A 23,031-nucleotide genomic window follows, 5' to 3' on the forward strand; every position below is an offset into this window, starting at 1 on the left:
AAGCAAACAGTCCGAAGTTGGAGAAGCTTTTGTCGTGACTCCCAGCTTGACTCCTCCGGAACAAGCTAGGCCTGCCCGTTTCCCGGACGGGATTTACAAAATTTAAGAAAATGATCTGCGGCTCCACAGTAAAGGCAGAGTTTACCCTCACGACGATGCTGTCGTTCTTCCGGAGACAGTCGGGATCTGTTAATTTGCATGGGCTCGTCCGAGCTAGGTAAGGCCACCGGTCTAGGAGTAGGATTCTGGAACCTGGAACGATCCGAACGGCTACGTTCTCTTCCACGCTCCTGCATCCGAAGATCCACCTTGACGCAAAGGGAAATCAAGTCTTCTAATGGATCCGGCAGATCTCTTGTAACCAGCTCATCTTTCAGCCGGTCGGAGAGACCGTTCCAGAAGGCAGCTCTCAGGGCATCATTATTCCAGCGTAGTTCAGAGGCAATGGTCTGGAAATGAACCACGTACTGACCCACGGAACGGGCGCCCTGTCGAACACGGAGCAAGTCGGAAGAAGCAGTGGTCATCCTGCCGGGTTCGTCGAAAATTCTTCGAAAGGACGTGATGAAGTTGGTATAGTTGGAAACCATGGGATCAGATCGTTCCCATAATGGAGACACCCAATCCAAAGCAGACCCTTCCAGCAGAGAAATAATATATGCTACCTTGGACCGGTCTGTAGGAAAGTTGTGTGCAAGTAGCTCGAAATGTACCTCGCGTTGGTTTAAGAAACCGCGACAATTTTTAGGATTCCCATTATAGCGGGACGGAGTAGGCAGCTGAAGGCGTGGGGTGATTCCGGCCGATGGTTGGACATTGCTGGCAACGGCAACTGGTGCGACTACTGGAACAGGTGCCGGAATGACAGAGGCTAGAGACGCCTGAATCTGATCCAGACGCCCGGACAACTGCTGGAGGTACTGCATCACCTGGCCTTGTGCCGCTTCCTGACTTTGTACTCGGGAAGCCAGGTTCTGGATGGCACTTGAGTCCGTGTTCCGATTCCCCGGGTCCATGGGGCCTGAGCATACTGTCACTCACCTGATTTGGGAGTGTTGTGGACTCGGGGCTTCTTCCGATGACCGGGAAGAGGAACCACTACTGGGTCGCAGTAGAGATGGCCGGATGTAGGTCTTCCTCATGCAGGATTAAGATGGCAGGCAGGAAGCACGGAAGAATTCTCGCAGGTTTCCTGAAAGACAAGACTTGTAGAGATACTGAATGCTGAGGTACCGAGGTACTGAAGTGCTGGAGACACAGGTATTGAGGCACGGCGGTGCCGGAGGCACAGAAATGCTGAGTGCTGAGGCACTGTGGTGTTGGAGGCACTGTGGTGTTGGAGGCACTGTGGTGTTGGAGGCACTGAGGTGCTGGTAGTACAGGTACTGAGACACGAAGGTGCCGGGAGCACAGTGAGACTGAATGCTGAGGCTCTGGAGGCACTGAAGTGCTGAAGGCACGGAGGTGCTTGGAGGTGCTTGGAGGCACGGAGGTGCTTGAAGGCACGGAGATGCTTGAAGGCACGGAGGTGCTTGGAGGCACGAAGGTCACAGGAACGTGGGAGCTCTGGAAATCACAGCTTCTGCGGGAGAAACGAAGATACTCAGGCACCGGATCTCTGCCCGGCGTCTGGTTTTGAATTCCCCGCCCTTGCCTGATTGGCAGAGCAGGCAGGTGACGTCAGTCCTGCTCCGCCTCCTTGAGCTCACTACGATGGCGGCGCCCTCGCTCCAGGAAGCCGCCGGAGGAACGCGCCGACCCGCCGCCGGGACCGGAGACCGCCGGGGGAAGAGAGGCGCCGGGCAGACCAGGTCACCCGCAGGGACAAGCGCGGCCGCCGCTGCCTGCGGTGAGTGACACTCATGAAAAAGCCTTAAATATACACTTACATTTTTGGAAAATAAATAGGCAATCTCATTTTAATTTCTAAAGTAATGACAATTACAATGTGCTATATAATAAAGTGCTGCCCGTGAGTAAGAGCAGGACCAGTAGGTGACCTGTGGAATAAAGGTATCTGATGCCCTCTCAATCATGCCCTAGTTAGTAAGGAGCATGACCCCCTTCATGAGCTTACTGCAAAACAGCTGCCATATATCTGATCCCAGAATAATATTACCACCCTGCATGATGAACATCAGCCTCTGCAATACATCAAAGCAACCCCTGACTGACCAGCTGTTCTGGGGACTGCAAGATCTCGCATGCAGCCCCCTGCCTACTGTACCTCTTCCTCTTGTGAAGAGCAGAGAGCTGGGACAGACAATCAGTGTGGTGAAAAAAGGACACACAGGAGCTGATCCGTGCAGCCCGCTCGGTGATGTCTGGCCCCTCACTGCCTAGGCTGCTGCTGGGTCATTAGTTTTGTGGGCACTGGGCGGCACACAGCACTTTCATCGCCGTGGCTCCGGCTTTATTGAGCTTCTGCGCATGCGCAGAAGGCCAGATCGTGGCAGCTGCAGTTATGGTGTAGGGGGGAGTACGTCCACGCAGTTGACATGGGGCCCGGCTGAGTGGAGAATGTTCCAGAATCCCGGCATTCCAATCTGCCCCTGCTCACAAGTGGCTGTGCTGTATATAGGGGCCATGCTGCACTCTGCTGCATGCTGTGCTATACTCTGCTATACTGCCTGTGCTGTGAACAGGCTCAAAAGTGGCTGTACTGTATAGTGACTGTGTTTAGGGGCATGCTGCTGTGTGCTGCGCTATACTCTGCTGTAAATTGTAATGTGGGGTTTGCTTTGTTCACAGGCATCTATAAGCCCTGTGATCCATGCAGTTCAAACCGAGCTGCAAATTAAAAAAAAAACAGAAAAAGTAAAAGAATATATATTTCTATTGCTTTTATACTGGTTGGTTGATACGCTTTACTCAAGTGCATTTTGTTCACTTGCATATATAAGCCCTTTGATCCACGCAGTTGGAACCGAGCTGAAGGTTTAAAAATATAAAAATAAAATATATATAATATATCTATTGTCTTTGTACTGGTTGGTTGGTGCACTTTACTCAAGTGCATTTTGTTCACTTGCTTCTATAAGCCTTGTGATCCACGCAGTTTGAACCGAGCTGCACCGAGCAGCAACATTTTACATGTATTGATGTCTCACAGCTGTCTACACTTCTAATTTCTATACTTCTCCAAGTCCACAACGACACCTTCCTCCTTGTCTGTTGATTTGAATATTACATTTTTACTATCCCATAGGCAAATGCAGGGGGGGGGGGCTACTGGTTGCCCAGAAACACCCTCCCACCCCTACTCTTGGCAAGTTGCTCAAATTAGGACAACAATAGCAATGGTATATAATACTATTACTAAAGCTACTGCCACATCATGCAGTTGAGGGACAGAGCAGAGCTGCTGCACATGCCCAGTGGTAGCAGCTTCTTTGACCAAGTTTGCTGTGTGTGTTGATCTGAGACCCCAATCAGTGCACTGGACTTTACCATGATGTGAAAGAATGTGTGCTTAGAAAATGCAGTACTGGTTTTATTATGTTTGAGTATTTATATTTCTCTAACGTCCTAGTGGATGCTGGGAACTCCGTAAGGACCATGGGGAATAGCGGGCTCCGAAGGAGGCTGGGCACTCTAGAAAGATCTTAGACTACCTGGTGTGCACTGGCTCCTCCCACTATGACCCTCCTCCAAGCCTCAGTTAGATTTCGTGCCCGGCCGAGGTTGGATGCACACTAGGGGCTCTCCTGAGCTCTTAGAAAGTTATAGTCTTAGAATTTGTTCTTTTCAGTGAGACCTGCTGGCAACAGGCTCACTGCAGCGAGGGACTAAGAGGAGAAGAAGCGAACTCGCCTGCTTGCAGCCGGATTGGGCTTCTTAGGCTACTGGACACCATTAGCTCCAGAGGGATCGACCGCAGGCCCAGCCTTGATGTTCGGTCCCGGAGCCGCGCCGCCGTCCCCCTTACAGAGCCAGAAGCAAGAAGATGGTCCGGAAAATCGGCGGCATGAAGACTCAGTCTTCACCAAGGTAGCGCACAGCACTGCAGCTGTGCGCCATTGCTCCTCTCACACACTTCATACTCCGGTCACTGAGGGTGCAGGGCGCTGGGGGGGGGCGCCCTGAGGCAGCAATAAAAACACCTTGGCTGGCAAAAATACCTCAATATATAGCCCCAGGGGCTATATATGAGGTAAATACCCCTGCCAGAAGTCCATAAAAAACGGGAGAATAGGCCGCGAAAAAGGGGCGGAGCCTATCTCCTCAGCACACTGGCGCCATTTTCCCTCACAGCTCCGTTGGAGGGAAGCTCCCTGGCTCTCCCCTGCAGTCTACAAGGGTTAAAAAAAGAGAGAGAGGGCACTAAATTTAGGCGCAGTATACATTATATATATATATAGATATAAAGCTATAGGGGACATAACTCAGTTAGTCCCTGCAGTATATAGCGCTCTGGTGTGTGCTGGCATACTCTCACTCTGTCCCCCCAAAGGGCTTTTGTGGGTCCTGTCCTCGTTTAGAGCATTCCCTGTGTGTCTGCGGTGTGTCGGTACGGCTGTGTCGACATGTTGAATGAGGAGGCTTATATGGTGACGGAACAGAGGCAGATATATGTGATGTCGCCCCCTGTGGGGCCGACACCAGAGTGGATAGAGAGGTAAAAGGTATTAACCGACAGTGTCAACTCCTTACATAAAAGGGTGGATGACGTAACAGCTGTGGGACAGCCGGCTTCGCAGCCCGCGCCTGCCCAGGCGTCTCAAAGGCCATCAGGGGCTCAAAAACGCCCGCTCTCTCAGATGGCAGACACAGATGTCGACACGGAGTCTGACTCCAGTGTCGACAAGGTGGAGACATATACACAATCCAATCCGTGACTTGATCCCGGCAATAAAAAATGTGTTATACATTTCTGACTTTAACCTCTATAAATGGGTTTTAGGTTTGGGGAGAAAAAACAGGCAGTGTTTTGTTCCCCCATCAGATGAATAAATGAAGTGTGTGAAAAGCGTGGGTTCCCCCGTTAAGAAACTGGTAATTTATAAAAAGTTACTGATGGCGTACCCTTTCCCGCCAGGAGGATAAGTTACGCTGGGAGATATCCCCTAGGGTGGATAAGGCGCTCACACGTTTGTCAAAAAAGGTGGCACTGCCGTCTTAGGATACGGCCACTTTAATAGGTACCTGTTGATAAAAAAAACAGGAGGCTATCCTGAAGTCTGTATTTACACACTCAGGTACTAGACTGAGACCTGCAGATAGTGCTGCTGCAGCGTGGTTGGTGACCCTGTCAAACAGGGATAATAGTTGGCAAACATAAAAACATATTAAAGACGTCGTCTTATATATGGGGGATGCACAGAGGGATATTTTGCCGGCTGGCATCCAAAATAAATGTAATGTCCATTCTGTCAGGAGGGTATTAGAGACCTGTCACTGGACAGGTGATGCTGACTTAAAAAGCGCATAGAGAGCCTTATAAGAGTGAGGAATTATTTGGGGATGGTCTCTGGGACCTCGTATCCACAGCAACTGCTGGGAAGAAATAATTTTACCTCAGGTTTCCTCACAGAAAAAGGTACAGTCCTTTCGGCTTCAGAAAAGCAAGCGGGTCAAATGGCGCTTCCTTTCTGTACAGAGACAAGGTAGAGGGAAAAAGCTGCACCAGTCAGCCTGTTCCCAGAATCAAGATTCTTCCCCCGCCTCCTGTGAGTACACACCATGACGCGGGTGCTCCACAGGTGTAGCCAGGTACGGTGGGGGGCCGCCTCAAAAATTTCAGCAATTAGTGGGCTCGCTCACAGGTGGATCCCTGTTTCTTCCAAGTAGTATTTCAGGGGTACAAGCTGGAATTAGAGATGTCTCCCCCCAGCCGTTTCCTAAAATATGCCTTGCTGACAACTCCCTCAAGCAGGGAGGCTGTGCTAGAGGCAATTAATAAGCGGTATTCCCAGCAGGTAATACTCAAGGTGCCCCTACTTCAACAAGGACGGGGTTACTATTCCACACGGGTTGGGGTACCGAAACCGCATGGTTCGGTGTGACCCATTTTATATTTAAAATCCTTGAACATAAAAATAAAAAAATAAAAATTCAAGTTCAAGATGGAATCGCTCAGGGCGGTTATTGCAAGCCTGGACGAGGGGGATTACATGGTATCCCGGGACATCAAGGATGCTTACCTGCATGTCCCCATTTACCATCCTCGCCAGGAGTACCTCAGATTTGTGGTACAGGATTACCATTACCAAGTCCAGACACTGCCGTTTGGACTGTACATGGCACCGAGGGTGTTTTATCAAGGTAATGGCCGAAATGATGATACTCCTTCAAAAAAAGGGAGTTGTAATTATCCCGTAATTGGACAATCTCGTTATAAGGGCGAGGTCCAAGGAGCAGTTGGTAGTCGGGGTAGCACTATTTTGGAAAGTGCTACAACAGCATAGGTGGATTCTAAACAGTCCAAAGTCACAGCTGGTTCCTATGACACGTCTACTGTTCCTGGGGATGGTTCTGGACATAAACCAGAAATAGTGTTTCTCCCGGAGGAGAAAGCCAAGGAGTTGTCATCTCTAGTCAGAGACCTCCTGAAACCAAAATAGGTAGCGGTGCATCATTGCACGCGAGTCCTGGGAAAAATGGTAGCTTCTTACGAAGCAATCCCATTAGGCAGGTTCCATACAAGAACTTTTCAGAGGGACCTGTTGGACAAGTGGTCCGGATCGCATCTTCCGATGCATAGGCTGATAACCCTGTCTCCAAGGACCAGGGTATCTCTACTGTGGTGGCTGCAGAGTGCCCATCTTCAAGAGGGCCGCAGGTTCGGCATACAGGACTAGGTCCTAGTGACCATGGATTCCAGCCTTTGAGGCTGGGGGGCAGTCGCATAGGGAAGAAACTTCCAGGGACTTTGGTCAAGTCAGGTTATTTCCCTACACATAAATATTCTGGATCTGAGGGCCATTTACAATGCCCTGAGGCCAGCAAGGCCTCTGCTTCAAAACCAGCCGGTACTGTTCCAATCAGACAACATCACGGCAGTCGCCCATGTAATCAACAGGGCGGCACAAAAAGCAGGATGGCGATGGCAGAAGCCACAAGGATTCTCCGATAGGCGGAAAATCATGTGTTAGCACTGTCAGCAGTGTTCATTCCCGGAGTGGACAACTGGGAAGCAGATCTTCTCAACAGACACGACCTCCACCCGGGAGAATGGGGACTTCCTCCAGAAGTCTTCCAATAGGATTGTACACCATTGGGAAAGGCCACAGGTGTACATGATGGCGTCCCGCCTTAACAAAAAGCTAAAAAAGATATTGCTCCAGGTCAAGGGACACTCAGGCGATAGCTATGGACGCTCTGGTAACACCGTGGGTGTACCAGTCGGTTTAGGTGTTCTCCCCTCTGCCTCTCATACCAAAGGTACTGAGAATAATAAGAAGGCGAGGAGTAAGAACGATACTCGTGGATGGCCAAGAAGAGCTTGGTAACCAGAACTTCAAGAATTTATATCAGAGGACCAATGGCCTCTGCCACTCAGTCAGGACCTGCGGCAGCAGGGGCCCTGTCTGTTCCAAGACTTACCGCGGCTGCGTTTGACGGCATGGCGGTTGAACGCCGGATCCTGAAGGAAAAGGGTATTCCGGAGGAAGTAATTCCTACGCTTACTAAAGCCAGGAAAGTGGTTACAGCAACTCATTATCAACGCATATGGCGAAAATATGTTGCATGGTGTGAGGCCGAAAGGGCCCCAACAGAGGAATTTCAACTAGGTCGATTTCTGCATTTCCTGCAAGCAGGAGTGACTATGGGCCTTAAATTGGGTTCCATTAAGGTACAGATCTCGGCTCTGTCGATTTTCTTTCAAAAAAGAACTAGCTTCAGTACCTGAAGTTCAGACATTTATAAAAGGAGTGCTGCATAGTCAGCCCCCGTTTGTGCCTCCTGTGGCACCTTGGGATCTCAACGTGGTGTTGAGTTTTCTTAAAATCACTTTGGTTTGAACCACTAAAAACCGTGGATCTGAAATATCTCACATGGAAGGTGGTTATGTTATTGGCCTTGGCTTCTGCCAGGCGAGTATCAGAATTGGCGGCTTTGTCTTGTAAAAGCCCTTATTTGATTTTCCATATGGATAGGGCAGAATTGAGGACTCGTCCCCAGTTTCTCCCTAAGGTGGTGTCAGCGTTTCACCTGAACCAGCCTATTGTGGTGCCTGCGGCTACTAAGGATTTGGAGGACTCCAAGTTGCTAGACGTTGTCAGGGCCCTGAAAATATATGTTTCCAGGACGGCTGGAGTCAGAAAATCTGACTCGCTGTTTATCCTATATGCACCCAACAAGCTGGGTGCTCCTGCTTCTAAGCAGACTATTGCTCGTTGGATTTGTAGTACAATTCAGCTTGCACATACTGTGGCAGGCCTGCCACAGCCAAAATCTGTCAATGCCCATTCCACAAGGAAGGTGGGCTCATCTTGGGCGGCTGCCCGAGGGGTCTCGGCTTTACAACTTTGCCGAGCAGCTACTTGGTCAGGGGCAAACACGTTTGCAAAATTCTACATATTTGATACCCTGGCTGATGAGGACCTGGAGTTCTCTCATTCGGTGCTGCAGAGTCATCCGCACTCTCCCGCCCGTTTGGGAGCTTTGGTATAATCCCCATGGTCCTTACGGAGTTCCCAGCATCCACTAGGACGTTAGAGAAAATAAGAATTTACTCACCGGTAATTCTATTTCTCGTAGTCCGTAGTGGATGCTGGGCGCCCATCCCAAGTGCGGTTTATCTGCATTACTTGTACATAGTTATTGTTAACTAAATCGGGTTATTGTTGAGCCATCTGTTGAGAGGCTCTATTGTTTCATACTGTTAACTGTGTTTCATATCACGAGTTGTACTGTGTGATTGGTGTGGCTGGTATGAGTCTTACCCGGGATTCAAAATCCTTCCTTATTGTGTACGCTCGTCCGGGCACAGTACCTAACTGAGGCTTGGAGGAGGGTCATAGTGGGAGGAGCCAGTGCACACCAGGTAGTCTAAGATCTTTCTAGAGTGCCCAGCCTCCTTCGGAGCCCGCTATTCCCCATGGTCCTTACGGAGTTCCCAGCATCCACTACGGACTACGAGAAATAGAATTACCGGTGAGTAAATTCTTATTATTATGGTGTGTTTAACCCCTTCCTGACCACTTATACTATTTATATTATTTAAATGTATGATACCGTCTATACCCTAGACCATGGGTCTTCAACCTGCGGCCCTCCAGCTGCTGTGGAACTACACATCCCAGAATGCCCTGCCTCAGTTTTAGCATACCTTAATAGCAAAACTGTGGCAGTGCATGCTGGGATGTGTAGTTTCACAGCAGCTGGAGGGCCACAGGATGAAGACCCAAGCCCTAGACCATAGGTTCTCAAACTCAGTCCTCAGGACCCCACACGGTGCATGTTTTGCAGGTCTCCTCACAGAATCACAAGTGAAATAATTAGCTCCACATGTGGACCTTTTAAAATGTGTCAGTGATTAATTAATACACCTGTGCATTTGCTGGGTTACCTGCAAAACATGCACTGTGTGGGGTCCTGAGGACCGAGTTTGAGAACCTATGCCCTAGACCAGTGGTTCTCAAACTCGGTCCTCAGGACCCCACACAGTGCATGTTTTGCAGGTAACCCAGCTAGTGCACATGTGTATTAATTACTCACTGACACATTTTAAAAGGTCTGCAGGTGGAGCTAATTATGTCACTTGTGATTCTGTGAGGAGACCTGCAAAACATGCACCGTGTGGGGTCCTGAGGACCGAGTTTGAGAACCTGTGCCCTAGACCATGGGTCTTCAACCTGCGGCTCTCCAGCTGCTGCAGAACTACACATCCCAGCATGCCCTGCCTCAGTTTTAGCATGCCTTAATAGCAAAACTGTGGCAGGGCATGCTGGGTAGTTCTGTAGTTCCACAGCAGCTGAAGGGCCGCAGGATGAAGACCCATGCCCTGGACCATCTATAGCAGGCATTCCCAATCACGGTCCTCAAGGCACACCAACAGTGCAGGTTTTAGTGATATCCAGGCTGCAGCACAGATGGTTAAATCAAAATAACTAAGCTACTAATTAAGTCACCTGTGCTGAAGCCTGGATATCACTAAAACCTGCACTGTTAGTGTGCCTTGAGGACCGTGGTTGGGATTGCCTGATCTATAGTGCTAAATAGTAATACTGTATCCGATACAGTATCCAGTGTATAAAAAGAGCAATGTTTACATTAATGTCCAGGGTCATTGCTGGGTTCTTCTACTGCTCCCCCAGACTCCTGCGCTTGCTCCAATGTGGCAGATTGTGGATTGCATTTGGAAACCCCCTCTAGAAATCCTGCATTTGCCACTGCGTATTCATTTTATAGCTTTACTCTCTTTATAGTTAAGAATATTCTTTAAAAATGTTTACTTTTCTTTGATGATTCTAATTTTTCAAGATCATCCAAAATTAACTCAAGGAGGCTTCCAAGACAGGGTTCATTAATATGGCAGGGGTAAAATTTAGATTTCTTCTGAAAAAGAGTTCTTATGTTTCCATTATCATTGTTATTATCAGCCTCTGTTATCTTCCTACATTCCTTAATTTTTTTAAAGAAATAATTGTTAATTTTCAAATATATTTGTGGCTATCTAATAAAATTTTAAAGGGATTAGTGTCTGCTGTGGGTTCGTTGGCTAATAGAGATACAGTATTTCCTCATTCTTTAGTTGCTCAGAACTTAGATTAAAAACCTCATAACTTCTTTCCTTTTATTTCTTTTTCTTTTAAAATATCTTTTTATTTGTAACATCAATTCGAGAAAAAAGCGCATAAACAAGAACAATCCATTATTGCTTTATATATTAATATATTGTAAAATATATATTTTTTCAATTATACATACATCAAAACACTTTATGTTAACATGATTATATTTTAAAATACCATTTACATTTCATTGCATTGAACAGACATATTCTACTGTGGTTATATACTTTATATATACAGGTTGAGTATCCCATATCCAAATATAGGCCTGGAAATCACAGTGTCAATCTGTGCAGATGATACTAAACTGTGTAACGTAATTAATTCAGAAAGCGATGTGGAGTCTCTACAGAATGACTTATTTAAACTTGAAACCTGGGCGTCTAAATGAGGAATGAGGTTCAATATAGAAAAATGCAAAGTTATGCACTTTGAAACAAAAAACACACATGCATTATCCACACTAAATGGGGAAAATATAGGGATAACTGTGATGGAAAAGATAGATAATAGGCTTAATAACAGTACACAATGTCAAAATGCAGCAAAAAAGGCAAGTAAAGTGCTTACGTGCATAAAACGGGGTATTGAGACAAGGGACGAGGATGTAATCCTGCCACTGTACAAATCATTGGTACGTCCACACCTTGAATATTGTTTTCAATTTTGGGCACCATATTATAAAAAAGATATTGGGGAACTAGAAAGAGTTCAAAAGCGAGCTACTAAATTGATTAAAGTGTTAGAGACACTGTAGTACGAGGAAAGGCTTACTAGGTGAAATATGTACACACTAGAAAAGAGGCGTCTAAGAGGGGACATTATTAATATCTTCAAATATGTAAAGGGTCATTACAAGGAGTTAGCAGGGGATTTATTTATTAAAAGAACCCTGTATAGGACACGTGGGCACTCGCTGAGGCTAGAGGAGAGAAAATTCTGTACACAACGTAGGAAAGGGTTCTTCATGGTAAGGGCAATAAAGATTTGGAACTCCCTGCCAGAGAAGATAATAATGGCAGACTTTGTAAATGCATTTAAAAACGGATTGGACAAATTTTTAACTGAAAAAATATATCCAGGGTTATAGCATTTAACATAGTGACATTAATATCTGGGACTGGTAAGAATCATAGTTGTCAATTGGTACTAAACCATTACTTCAGCAGGTGCATTATAATATGAACAGCTTAACACAGAATACAGGTTGAACCCTATGGGCATTTTGCCTCTTTTCAACCTCACTAACTATGTAACTATGTAACTATATTCCGAAATACAGAATTTTTGGAGTGAAACCTTTGATTTCTGATGGCTCAATGTACACAAACTTTGTTTAATACACAACGTTATTAAAAATATTGGCTAAAATGACATTCAGGCTGTGTATATAAGGTGTATATATAACATAAATGCATTCTGTGCTTAAACTTGGGTCCCATCGCCATAATATCTCATTATGGAATGCAATTATTCCAAAATACGGAAAAATCCGATATCCAAAATACTTCTGGTCCCAAGCATTTTGGATAAGGAATACTCAACCTGTATATAATTATTTAAGCATGGTCTTTTGGTGTGTGTGTGTGTGTGTGTGTGTGTGTGTGTGTGTGTGTGTGTGTGTGTGTGTGTGTGTGTGTAGGAGTCTTTCTTGATATCTGTCACTTATCCAATGGCAATGGATCATCCTGTAAAGCTAGTCTTGTCTCAAACCATTGTGTTAAATGGAAACACTTACGGATTTATACCTTAATATTAGGTGTTAATATGGAAATAAAACAATCCCAGATCTCAAACAGTTGTTCCACTTGTTTTTCCTTTTGTAGTGTCGCCTCCACCCGTTCAATACGAAAAACCTAAAATAATTTTGTCCTAAAAAAACTCACTGTTGGCGGGAGTCATATATCTACATTTGCATCACACTTTTTCATGAGGCAGATGATATAGCCAACAATTATTTTTTGGGGCCTTTTCGGATTCTATATCCTTCAGGCAATATTTCAAATATAGGGGCAGATGTATTAACCTGGAGAAGGCATAAGGAAGTGATAAACCAGTGATATGTGAAGTGATAAAGCCACCAGCCAATCAGCTCCAATATGTAAATTAACAGTTAGGATCTGATTGGCTGGTGGTGGCTTTATCACCTTGCACATATCACTGGTTTATCACTTCCTTATGCCTTCTCCAGGTTAATACATCTGCCCCATAGTCCAGTCTGGTGTTAGAGGAAAAGGGCTTACTAGAAGGTGAACTGTAAATTGCCATACTTCTAGCCAAAAACAATTTCTACTCAGACATTGCCATAGACAATGGAATAAATCAGCCTTTGGCCTCTTACATTTAGGGCATCTATTACCGTCCAACAATCCTATACAGAACCGTCTTTTCGGAGATATGACCTGTGATACAATTTATAAAACATTTCAGTGTATGTGGTTGCTGGAATGATTTGCACTGACATAGCCAAAGACTCCAGCAGTTTTTCGATTGTTAAATGAGGGATATGTTCTATCCATCTCATTATTCCTCTTGATGTTTTCAAATAGTCTAATGTAGAATGCAATAGATTATAATGTATAGAAATAGCTTTTCTGAATGGTATTGGCTGTCTCAACATCCGGTCTGTTGGATTGGACAGATCAGCCGCTGTTAACCTGCGAGCTATTGAGCTAACATAGTGCTGGGCCTGTAAAAATGCCATATCGTGTATTTTAAGAACATAGAGCTAGCTTGTCCATAAGAGAGTGGTTTACCCCTAGATCTATCCATTAAATGTCCTACATTCTGGATTCCTTCTGAATACCAGAGGGTAAAAGGATAGGCTGCCGCACCAATCTGAGACTCTGGGTTGTGCAGTAATGGTAGAAACTGCGATACATAAGGAGTCACAATGAATCTTTTGTGTAGGATAAGCTACAACTTCCTATTGGACATTAATATTGTGTTATTTCGCATTATTGGATCAAGTTCTGCATCATGCAAATGTAGAAATGCTATTAAATGAATACCCCTGATGAATCCCTGTTCTAAACTTGTGTCCATGTATACGTGAGTATTTTGAACCCAGTCTCTAGGATGTCTAAGGAGAGCTGCCTGATTGTACCATACCACTTTGGGGAAGTTAATACCTTGATTTTTCGCTGTTGAAGCTAACACATCCTTATCTTAGATTTCTTACTTTGCCAAAACAAGGTTCTAAAAAGTCTGTTCATTTCCATGGCATACCCATTGTTTAGAAGTAGAGGGAGATTTAGAATGGGGTAAAATTATCTAGGGAAGGATACCATTTTTATGAAATTAGCTCTGCTCATTAATGACAAACTGAGATGTTTCCATCCGTGCAGTTCAGTGCTAAGACGTCGAATAGCTGTTGAGATATTTATTGGATAAAGCCATGATATATCTTTGGGCAGTGTAATCCCTAAATGTGATATTGAATGTTTGTCCCATTTAAGCTCTATTGATCGAGTACATGTCGAGCATATACAATCTTTTATAAGAAATACGGCGGACGATTTTTCGAAATATACTCCAAAGTCCGAAACTGTGCAAAATTGTTACATTTTATACATAAGGGTCTTGTCTATTAGAGACATATAAAAGAATATCATCAGCACCTTTTCAGTAAGGTCACTTTTTTTTTAAATTTATTTATTTCTTTTTAATAAGATTTTTTTTCTTTTTTGTTGTTTTTTTCTTAATCCCTCCCCCTCTCTTTTTCCACTGTGATTTCTGCATTCTATCTCCCTCACCTTTACGAATAGCGTATTCTTCTTCTCTCCTGTTTTTCCTTTTTTTAAAAAGATATCCGGAAACTAACTGGACCTCAATGTGATATGCATAGCCCAAATCTGGTAGGAATAACATACGTTCTGTATAGTGCTTGTGCTATTTTAAAGTATTGATTTTCTACATGTTTTCTACATGCTTGTTTTGTAAGAAGGAGCCGGTCACATCTTTGGAAGCTCCTGAAGAGTTTTTTGCATCTATTTTCAAAGTTTGTTATTTTCAGGCAGGACTGGATGGTACCAGCCTGCCTGCTTCATGGGATTTAGGGGGTGAATGGCCCAACCCCACTAAGGGTTAATGGTCCCGTTCCCCGCTGACATGATGCTAGCTCCTGAGGGAACTATTCGCAAGCCCCACCACGGCGAGCGTACATTCCTGCAGCACGCCGCCACCTCTAACAGAGCCAGAAGAAAGAAGAGTGGTGAGTACTAAGCCGGCGTCCCGGTTAGCCGGTCGCCAGGCATTACTAAAGGGATGCGCAACTTCTCCGGAGAGCCTCCAGATTACCTCAGCGGTACCAGGGGGTCATAGCATAGGGGAGCTACATACTAGTGTACCTAATCCAGAGCCGGCTCTAGCCAATATGATGCCCTAGGCAAGATTTTGGCTGGTGCCCCCTAGCACAACGGCTGGTTCCGCCTCCGACCTTGCACCTCTTTCCCAGCACCATCACCCCTCACCCATAGCAGTCCTTATTTTGGTGTTTGTACCCCCTATATTTTAAATAGGAACAGATCGCACATTTGGCGCACAGACCAAAAAGGGGTGTGTTTTTGCTGGCAAGGGGTATGGCCACAAAATTGTAACCCTAATTCCAATTACGCCATACAGTACTGCAACTTTATTCACATTTGATCATGCGATAGTGTCCATAATTCATATTACATCCCATAGTATTATCAGTTTACCTTAAACATTACTCCTCACAGTAGAGCCCCTTATTCACATTACATCACACTGAATTGCTCCTTAATCACATTACACCACACCCTATTGCTCTTTATTCACATTAGACGACACAGTTGTGCCCTTTCTATACGCAACGCCACATAGTAGAGCACCTTATACACATAATGCCACAAATTAGTAATGCATTTATACACATAATTCCACACAGTAATGCCCCTTACACATATGAGACACATTATTAATGTCCTTATAAACATAATGCGCCATACACATTATGACAATCTTTATTAATGCCATTTTACACATAATGTCCCTTACACATATGTCGCACATTATTAATGCCCTTATACACATAATGACACACATAGTGCTCCCTACACATTTGCTGCACATTATTAGTATTCCTATACACATAATGACACACATACAGTAGTACCCTGTTACACATATGCCGCACATTATTAATGCCCTTATACACATAATGACACACATAGTGCCCCTTACACATATGTTGCACATTATTAATGCATTTTTACATGACACACATAATGCTCCTTACACATAGTCCGAACACTACTGCACAACCAACCCACTCACATGCACACAGCACTCACACTGCCACTAACACTGTGACCTCTGCCTCTGCTTGGATACAGATGTGTTCTCATAAATCTTGTCTCAATGCTAACGTTGGGCACCTTTTTTTTTAATAAAAATGCATCTTATTTGCATTGTTATATGGCTAGGATGCACAAGCAGCTCCTGCTGATTAAAATGATATGCAGCATGCCTATATACCGTGTGAGACTGTGGCTGTATCTCCATATGAACTGCTACACACAGAATATAGGCATGCCGCATATCATTTTAATCAGCAGAAGCTGCTGATGCCCCTAGGCATTTGCCTGGTTTGCCTATGCCTATGGCCGTCTCTGACCTAATCCCTAATCTAGGGACTTAGTCTGCAACCCGGCTAACCTTGGCTTTAGCTATAAGGGCGCGGTGTGCTGGTTCTGTCCTCTCTCTGTGTCTCTCGGGAAGGGCTCTTTGTGGGTTAATTGTTCATTTAACCTTTTCCTGTGTGTGTGCTGTCACTGCTGCAGTATGTCAAGCAAAGAGTGTGTTTCATGTAAGGCACAGTGTTCCTCTTCTTCAGAGTGTTCACTAGTGTGTACTCAGTGTAGTATCCCTTCTCAGGCTAGAGGGGTGGAGCCAGCATGGCTGGACTCCATTAGGGGGATGATATCCACCATCTCTACAAAACGATCTCGTAATGAGAGACGCAATACTTAAGACAGTCTTTGGCTGAGTTTATGCAAAACGAATCGGTACTCAGACCAGCGTCTCAGTCCTCTACTATTTGTCTACAAAAATGTACTTTGACCCATACCCTGCATTCTGACTCTGATAAAGAAGGGCTGCGAAGGAAAAGAGAGACTCTTTGTTGGGGCACGCTTGAAAACTAAAACTTAACTTTTAATTATAATCTGATTAAATTATGGTACACAAGATCAACACACATATATACATTTTTTATGACACTTTAGGAAAAGGCCGTAAAATTGTTATAGCCTTTCTCCACTTGTGTTCTTTATTAAAAGAGATAATTCTCACTCATAAGGTGATTAAGAGTAATCAATCTCCAATTAGTGTAACTATTAAAGATGACAGTGACACCTGAGGTGAAAAATATTAGAAATTGGATTTCAGTATAACAGGATAATAAGAAATCCTTAACATAGGGTACATAGGCATTAAATATAGTAAAATTAGACTACGATTATAGTCCTTCAACAATTGCCTATAGAAGTAAAGTATCCTGGTAAAGGTTAATCTGCTACCTTAGAATTTATGATAATAAAGTGCAATAGGTGAGAAGGCAAGTACTTTTTACAAATAAATAAATGATCAAAGAAGCTAATTGAATAAGAAGAGAGAAAAATAGGTGTGAAATCGGTAAAGGTCAAAGGTTGCTCCAATACCTCTGCTTTTCACATAAACACAGAGGTATTTATTACTGCACCTGATATTCCCTAGCAGTCTCCCATATAGGTACTAATCAGGCTGTTCACTGCTTAGCTTCCAAGATCAGGCGAGGTTGGGCGTAACCAGTAAGATATGGCAGTAATATCACATAGATTGTGAATGCAATGGTGTGTGGTTATTGGCATATACCATAAGAAGTACTTCTATTATTCATTATTGTGCACAGTCTCTCTGTTGCTTTTGCATTGCCGAGTGGTTGTATGACTGGCATCAAGATGAGAGAGTACTGGAAAAAATAGAATCTAGGAAACGTATAGGTTCAGGGCCCGTCTTCTGCTGTCCACTGTCATACATATATCTCATATATAGGGTTAAAACAGAGAGGGGGGGCATTTTATGTGGCGATATTATTATATATTAAGATGCTATAAGGGAAAACACTTATATAAGGTTGTCCCTGTATAATTATAGCGTTTTGGTGTGTGCTGGCAAACTCTCCCTCTGTCTCCCCAAAGGGCTAGTGGGGTCCTGTCCTCTATCAGAGCATTCCCTGTGTGTGTGCTGTGTGTCGGTACGTGTGTGTCGACATGTATGAGGACGATGTTGGTGAGGAGACGGAGCAATTGCCTGTAATGGTGATGTCACTCTCTAGGGAGTCGACACCGGAATGGATGGCTTATTTAGGGAATTACGTGATAATGTCAACACGCTGCAAGGTCGGTTGACGACATGAGACGGCCGGCAAACCAATTAGTACCTGTCCAGGCGTCTCAAACACCGTCAGGGGCTTTAAAACGCTCATTACCTCAGTCGGTCGACACAGACACGGACACTGACTCCAGTGTTGACGGTGAAGAAACAAACGTATTTTCCATTAGGGCCACACGTTACATGTTAAGGGCAATAAAGGAGGTGTTACATATTTCTGATACTACAAGTACCACAAAAAAGGGTATTATGTGGGGTGTGAAAAAACTACCTGTAGTTTTTCCTGAATCAGATAAATTAAAGGGAAACACCCCCTAGGGTGGATAAGGCGCTCACACGCTTATCAAAACAAGTGGCGTTACCGTCTCCAGATACGGCCGCCCTCAAGGAGCCAGCTGATAGGAGGCTGAAAAATATCCTAAAAAGTATATACACACATACTGGTGTTATACTGCGACCAGCGATCGCCTCAGCCTGGATGTGCAGCGCTGGGGTGGATTGGTCGGATTCCCTGACTGAAAATATTGATACCCTTGACAGGGACAGTATTTTATTGACTATAGAGCATTTAAAGGATGCATTTCTATATATGCGAGATGCACAGAGGGATATTTGCACTCTGGCATCAAGAGTAAGTGCGATGTCCATGTCTGCCAGAAGATGTTTATGGACACGACAGTGGTCAGGTGATGCAGATTCCAAACGGCACATGGAAGTATTGCCGTATAAAGGGGAGGAGTTATTTGGGGTCGGTCCATCGGACCTGGTGGCCACGGCAACAGCTGGAAAATCCACCTTTTTTACCCCAAGTCACATCTCAGCAGAAAAAGACACCGTCTTTTCAGCCTCAGTCCTTTCGTCCCCATAAGGGCAAGCGGGCAAAGGCCAGTCATATCTGCCCAGGGGTAGAGGAAAGGGAAGAAGACTGCAGCAGGCAGCCCCTTCCCAGGAACAGAAGCCCTCCACCGCTTCTGCCAAGTCCTCAGCATGACGCTGGGGCCGTACAAGCGGACTCAGGTGCGGTGGGGGGTCGTCTCAAGAGTTTCAGCACGCAGTGGGCTCACTCGCAAGTGGACCCCTGGATCCTACAAGTAGTATCCCAGGGGTACAGATTGGAAATTCGAGACGTCTCCCCCTCGCAGGTTCCTGAAGTCTGCTTTACCAACGTCTCCCTCCGACAGGGAGGCAGTATTGGAAACAATTCACAAGCTGTATTCCCAGCAGGTGATAATCAAAGTACCCCTCCTACAACAAGGAAAGGGGTATTATTCCACACTATTTGTGGTACTGAAGCCAGACGGCTCGGTGAGACCTATTCTAAATCTGAAATCTTTGAACACTTACATACAAAGGTTCAAATCAAGATGGAGTCACTCAGAGCAGTGATAGCGAACCAGGAAGAAGGGGACTATATGGTGTCCCTGGACATCAAGGATGCTTACCTCCATGTCCCAATTTGCCCTTCTCACCAAGGGTACCTCAGGTTCGTGGTACAGAACTGTCACTATCAGTTTCAGACGCTGCCGTTTGGATTGTCCACGGCACCCCGGGTCTTTACCAAGGTAATGGCCGAAATGATGATTCTTCTTCAAAGAAAAGGCGTCTTAATTATCCCTTACTTGGACGATCTCCTGATAAGGGCAAGGTCCAGAGAACAGTTGGAGGTCGGAGTAGCACTATCTCAAGTAGTTCTACGACAGCACGGGTGGATTCTAAATATTCCAAAATCGCAGCTGATTCCGACGACACGTCTGCTGTTCCTAGGGATGATTCTGGACACAGTCCAGAAAAAGGTGTTTCTCCCGGAGGAGAAAGCCAGGGAGTTATCCGAGCTAGTCAGAAACTTCCTAAAACCAGGCCAAGTGTCAGTGCATCAATGCACAAGAGTCCTGGGAAAAATGGTGGCTTCTTACGAAGCGATTCCATTCGGCAGATTTCATGCAAGAATTTTTCAGTGGGATCTGCTGGACGAATGGTCCGGATCGCATCTTCAGATGCATCAGCGGATAATCCTGTCTCCAAGGACAAGGGTGTCTCTTCTGTGGTGGCTGCAGAGTGCTCATCTACTAGAGGGCAGCAGATTCGGCATTCAGGACTGGGTCCTGGTGACCACGGATGCCAGCCTGAGAGGCTGGGGAGCAGTCACACAGGGAAGAAATTTCCAAGGAGTGTGGTCAAGTCTGGAGACTTCTCTCCACATAAATATACTGGAGCTAAGGGCAATTTACAATGCTCTGAGCCTAGGAAGACCTCTGCTTCAAAGTCAACCGGTGCTGATCCAGTCGGACAACATCACGGCAGTCGCCCACGTAAACAGACAGGGCGGCACAAGAAGCAGGAGGGAAATGGCAGCAAGGATTCTTCGCGGGGCGAAAAATCATGTGATAACACTGTCAGCGGTGTTCATTCCGGGAGTGGACAACTGGGAAGCAGACTTCCTCAGCAGGCACGACCTCCACCCGGGAGAGTGGGGACTTCATCTGGAAGTCTTCCACATGATTGTGAACCGTTGGAAAAGACCAAAGGTGGACATGATGGCGTCCCGTCTGAACAAAAAACTGGACAGGTATTGCGCCAGGTCAAGAGAACCTCAGGCAATAGCTGGGACGCTCTGGTAACACCGTGGGTGTACCAGTCGGTGTATGTGTTCCCTCCTCTGCCTCTCATACCCAAGATACTGAGAATTATAAGACGGAGAGGAGTAAGAACTATACTCGTGGCTCCGGATTGGCCAAGAAGGACGTGGTACCCGGAACTTCAAGAGATACTAAGAAGGGACTTGCTTCAGCAAGGATCATGTCTGTTCCAAGACTTACCGCGGCTGCGTTTGACGGCATGGCGGTTGAACGCCGGATCCTAAGGGAAAAAGGCATTCCGGAAGAGGTCATCCTTACCCTGGTCAGAGCCAGGAAGGAGGTGACCGCACAACATTATCACCGCATTTGGCGAAAATATGTTGCATGGTGTGAGGCCAAGAAGGCCCCCACGGAGGAATTTCAACTCGGTCGATTCCTGCATTTCCTACAAACAAGAGTGTCTATGGGCCTCAAATTGGGGTCCATTAAGGTTCAAATTTCGGCCCTGTCGATTTTTTTCCAGAAAGAATTGGCTTCAGTTCCTGAAGTCCAGAAGTTTGTCAAGGGAGTACTGCATATACAACCCCCTTTTGTGCCTCCAGTGGCACTGTGGGATCTCAACGTAGTTCTGGGATTCCTCAAATCACATTGGTTTAAACCGCTCAAATCTGTGGATTTGAAATATCTCACATGGAAAGTGACCATGCTGTTGGCCCTGGCCTCGGCCAGGTGAGTGTCAGAATTGGCGGCTTTGTCTCACAAAAGCCCATATCTGATTGTCCGTTCGGACAGGGCAGAGCTGCGGACTCGTCCCCAGTTTCTCCCTAAGGTGGTGTCAGCGTTTCAACTGAACCAGCTTATTGTGGTACCTGCGGCTACTAGGGACTTGGAGGACTCCAAGTTGCTAGATGTTGTCAGGGCCCTGAAAATATAGGTTTCCAGGACGGCTGGAGTCAGGAAAACTGACTTGCTATTATCCTGTATGCACCCAACAAACTGGGTGCTCTTGCTTCTAAGCAGACGATTGCTAGTTGGATGTGTAGTACAATTCAGCTTGCACATTCTGTGGCAGGCCTGCCACAGCCAAAATATGTAAATGCCCATTCCACAAGGAAGGTGGGCTCATCTTGGGCGGCTGCCCGAGGGGTCTCGGCTTTACAACTTTGCCGAGCTGCTACTTGGTCAGGGGCAAACACGTTTGCAAAATTCTACAAATTTGATACCCTGGCTGAGGAGGACCTGGAGTTCTCTCATTCGGTGCTGCAGAGTCATCCGCACTCTCCCGCCCGTTTGGGAGCTTTGGTATAATCCCCATGGTCCTTACGGAGTCCCCAGCATCCACTTAGGACGTCAGAGAAAATAAGAATTTACTTACCGATAATTCTATTTCTCGTAGTCCGTAGTGGATGCTGGGCGCCCATCCCAAGTGCGGATTGTCTGCAATACTTGTACATAGTTATTGTTACAAAAATCGGGTTATTATTGTTGTGAGCCATCTTTTCAGAGGCTCCGCTGTTATCATGCTGTTAACTGGGTTCAGATCACAGGTTGTACAGTGTGATTGGTGTGGCTGGTATGAGTCTTACCCGGGATTCAAAATCCTTCCTTATTGTGTACGCTCGTCCGGGCACAGTATCCTAACTGAGGCTTGGAGGAGGGTCATGGGGGGAGGAGCCAGTGCACACCACCTGATCCTAAAGCTTTTACTTTTGTGCCCTGTCTCCTGCGGAGCCGCTGTCCCCCATGGTCCTTACGGAGTCCCCAGCATCCACTACGGACTACGAGAAATAGAATTATCGGTAAGTAAATTCTTATTTTTTCTGATAAAGAAGGGTCAGAAATGGAGGTAGGTGAGGTGGACTTAGGGGTAGGGGAGGGTACTCTGTCGCAGGGTGTAGAGGCTCTCATTGATTCTATTGTCCTAAATATCCCTGATTAGGTGACAGAGGAGTGTTAGGAATCTTTCTTTAATATAAAAAAAATCCTCAGCCACTTTTCCTGTGTCAAAGGAACTAAATACCCTGTTTGAAGAACCGTGGGTTACTCCAGATAAGAAATTTCAAATTCCTAGGCGGTTATTATCATCTTTTCTTTTTCCTCCTGAGGATAGGAAAAAATGGGGAAATCCAACGATAGTGGATACATCAGTCTCCAGGCTCTCACATTAAAATAGTATTACCTGTTCCTGGTGTGGCCTTCCTAAAGTATACAGCTGATCGTAAGATTGAGACTACACTCAAATCTTTGTATACAGCTGCAGGGGTTGGCCCAGAGACCCACTATAGCATGTAGGTGTATTACTCGAGCCATTGCAAAATGGT

General features: G+C 45.6%; 1 long non-coding RNA gene and 1 pseudogene across 1 annotated transcript in view; both read right to left on the reverse strand.

The window, feature by feature from the left end:
- The window catches only part of LOC135058182 (uncharacterized), a 223,450-nt gene that overhangs the window by 99,506 nt on the left and 100,913 nt on the right, over positions 1–23,031 (reverse strand). The window lies entirely within an intron of this gene.
- Positions 17,452–17,570, reverse strand: LOC134897754 (5S ribosomal RNA; annotated as a pseudogene).

This window comes from Pseudophryne corroboree, chromosome 3 (assembly GCF_028390025.1).
Source record: "Pseudophryne corroboree isolate aPseCor3 chromosome 3, aPseCor3.hap2, whole genome shotgun sequence".
Taxonomy (NCBI): domain Eukaryota; kingdom Metazoa; phylum Chordata; class Amphibia; order Anura; family Myobatrachidae; genus Pseudophryne; species Pseudophryne corroboree.